Genomic DNA, 3,725 nt, shown 5'->3' with positions numbered 1-3,725 from the left:
CCGTTAGAGGGAATTTCATCCCGAAATTCAAAGAATAAGATATAGATCATGAATTGGAATGAGACACGAATGGATTTGTTGCCTCAGATCTTCACGTTCACAAGTGTAATCAGGTCTCTGTTGAGCGTTCTAGCGAATTCTCACTATCGGGACGTGACTTTGTTTCGCACACTGAATCTCTCTTAATTTACGATCTCAATCGGTTCTCTCATGGAAGTTTCAACCCTGGACGACTTCGGTTTCCTCAAAGGAAATCACTAGGTTTTCGTGGGGTAGGTACTTTTAAGGATTCGAGACGTGAAGTACCGGATGGATGTTACCAAGTTCTGAAGGTAGCCGAAGTTGGAAGGTTTACGAAATCAATTCTATGAGGATCACGAAGGGTCTACTATATCACGAGGGAAGTATTTCACGCTTCTTAAAGCATATCATGCTTTTCTGGGATAAAGCCATCAACAGAACACACGCTCCGACAGGAAGGCACATCTTCAAGGAGCCGGGTAGCTAAGGGTTTGATGGCTTTAGAAGAAATTTACGAGTAAGACTGCGATATTAGTCGATGGGACCCTAGAATCGACAGGTTTCTATGGGTATTTTCGATGCCGACTAATTCCCTATCGCCTTAGACATTGGAAAAGTACACGGTTACGACTACTTTGCTTGGCTACATGATCGAGGGAAAAAGATTTGACCGAAAGGATACCACTACTAATCCGTAGAGATCATATCAGTTTCTTGGTCACCGTTTTGAACACGTCATTCTCACTAAGGTTCGGTCACGAGGTAGATCCAGAGAGTAGGCCGATGCGGAACTAAGCTAAAATATTCGAAAGGAATTCTCGGGAATTCTTCGGGAAAGACATTTAAGGGAAAGAGCTGCTGACTTCCCGTTTCTTAATGATCACAGAAACGAGGGACGCGTGATAATTCATATCGGGAAAAGCTTTTGAGCTTTAAGGCATGAAATGATACGAAGATTTGATGCCGAAGATCACGAGAGACGGGTCGGGGAAAAGATCTAGACTAGCGACCCTTTGAAACTAAAGGATAACAACATGAATGAGACTCGGTCATTACATGTCCAACATAGCATCAAAGTATTTCGTGAAAAGTTTCCCCCATTTAAATCGAATGGAACAGAATAATCCTCCGGACTGAGGATACAATCTATAGGTACGAAGTTAGTGTTCTCTATCTCACTGGTTAGCCGTCTCGATTGTACTCAATTTCGATTATAAACAAAGGATTAAGTTTAGAAATTGCTTGGTTGGATAGATAACAAGTTTCCCTTCTGGTACTAGAATCGTAAAGAGTTGCAGGTATAAGAATTGTCAAAGAGAAGTATACATGCGGCGACAGTGGGATCAGCGGTTGTAGCTGCTTTGGGGCAATTTCTTTTGAAGTGCCCTACTTCTCCACAACTATAGCAGGCTGGACTGATTCCCATTCTGGATGATTGGTTCGTTGATTTGGCTAGTTTTCTACAGGTTCGAGCAAGATGGCCCTTCTTGCCACAGTTGTCACAGATCCTTTCGCGACATGTACCAGGAATGCGGTGATGGTAGCTGCACTTATCACACCAAGCAAGGGTACCAGTGTATCCACTGGTAGGAGTTTGGGCCGTGGAACCAATAGCCTAAACAGCAATAGGGGCAGTAGCAGCATGGACTGCTACTGTTTGTTGTTTCATAGAAGACCCTTGCGTACTCTGAGCCTTCCTCTTGTTCCAAAATTTCTTTTTACTTCCACCTCCACTTGTGACCGGTTTGGGAGTGGTAGCCTCCTCATCAAAGTTGTCTTCATGATCGATCAAGATTTGCGCAAGACATTTAGCACTATCATAGGTCTCTGGCTTCGCAGCCAAGACATTCCCTTTTGTTGGCTGGGTCAACCCCCAGATGAACCTCTCAATCTTTTTACTCTCTGGGGTAACCATTCCCGGACAGAGTAACGCTAGATCATCGAATCTTGAAGTATAAGAGGCTATGTCAGAACCCTTCATCTTAAGGTTCCAGAGTTCGTGTTCTAGCTTCTGAATTTTGCCCCGAGGGCAATACTCTGCGAGTAGAAGCTCCTTCATAGCTTCCCAACCCATAGCATTTGCTACAGGTAGAGTTAGGGATTTGACTCGGCCGTTCCACCAAGTCAGGGCTTTGTCAAGGAAGGTGCAGGCGGCGAACTTTAGTTTATCAGACTTCGAACAAGCACATATCTCAAAGATTGATTGAATTTTCTCGAACCATCGGGTAAGGGAAATGACACCTCCAGTGCCATCAAAGGACGTGGGCTTCACGTTCATGAAGTCTTTATAGGAACCCCCTTTTTGGTGTCCCTAACTGTTCTTTGGGTTTTAGGTTTGAGTACCACCGGAACCATCCGAGTTCCTTTGAGACAATGCAGCTGCCACCGCGGCATTGACAGCTGCCTGAAACATCACAGGGTCAAATTCAGGAGGAGGTGGTGGCGGAGGGTTGTTGGTGTTCTTCGAGCTGGGTCTCTTTCTTGGAGGCATTGTGATCTAAAAAGATCAGGAAAGAGATGATCATAAGTCCTCTGAATTGAATCAAGAGATATGGTACAGGGGATATCTCATCAAGACAGATATAACACCGTATTAAGCGATAAAGCAGGAAAGAGTTATAAAGACAGAACATTTTATCGCTAGAGGAATGATCAAGGAACAACACGTATACGAGGATTTCTACAAAGGATTGACTCGAGAAATACTCCCATAGTATTTCATGATTCACTGCAACAACGACTTGTTGTTTGGAGTATTTGGTAAGTTTTAGGTATGCCGCATACCACAGTCACTCCCAAGCACATGTTGGCTGTGTCTCGAATGAATATAGTTGGCCAGGCTATATTGACCCTAGACACGACTACATAACTGCCCAGGTTTAATCGCAGCGTACAACACCCATTTACTTATGTTTTGTTCTACTTGTAGTTACGGATCTCGACGGCTCGGTATACTTGTATACTTTTGAAAATACTTATATTTTGAAGGATACTTTTAGTTCAGAGCACTTAGGCCCTTTAGTGTTTATAGTTTTATACCATGTAAGGTTTGGTATACTCCATGTTGGATTAATGTCTAAGTCCATAACTATATTTGGTAAGACTTGACCCGACCCGGCATGGTCCATTTGGGTTGCATACCATCATGCACTTGAATGAGAGAAATAAGACACTTATGGTTATTAATATATTATAAGTTCTAGTATATTAATAATAAGAATAATAAGATTATTTAATTAGTATTGATCAAGAATTAATCTAGGATTAATTAAGTGATCAAAAAGAAGACTAATTAAATATATGGGTTGATTGTGTAAATCATCCATACTTGTATAGTGGGCTAATGCTCCATGGATAATCAAGTTGGGCTAAAACCCATAGGATGGTCCATGGATGCTCCATGGTGTATTTGTACCCATGGATCCAAGGAAATGGAAAGCCATGACAATTAAGAGTTTACCCTAATTGTGTAACTATATAAGCATCTTATTATTGAGGAAAAATCGGCCACTAGAGATAGTGAAGAAAGGGCTAGCCGATTTTGAAGAGTGTAGAATTCTCTCAAATCATTCCAAGTGTTTTGATGATTGTGATTCCATTTGAGGTGTCACACTTGGGGCACTAGGCACTCAAGCTTCATGAAGACTTTCTACATCAAAGAGGTATGTATTCTATCTTGCTATAGTCATTGTTTTGTATGCTAG

The sequence above is a fragment of the Lactuca serriola genome, chromosome 8 (genome assembly GCF_051521515.1).
Source record: "Lactuca serriola cultivar US96UC23 chromosome 8, Lser_US96UC23_V15, whole genome shotgun sequence".
NCBI lineage: Eukaryota > Viridiplantae > Streptophyta > Magnoliopsida > Asterales > Asteraceae > Lactuca > Lactuca serriola.
This window is presented reverse-complemented; position numbering follows the sequence as displayed.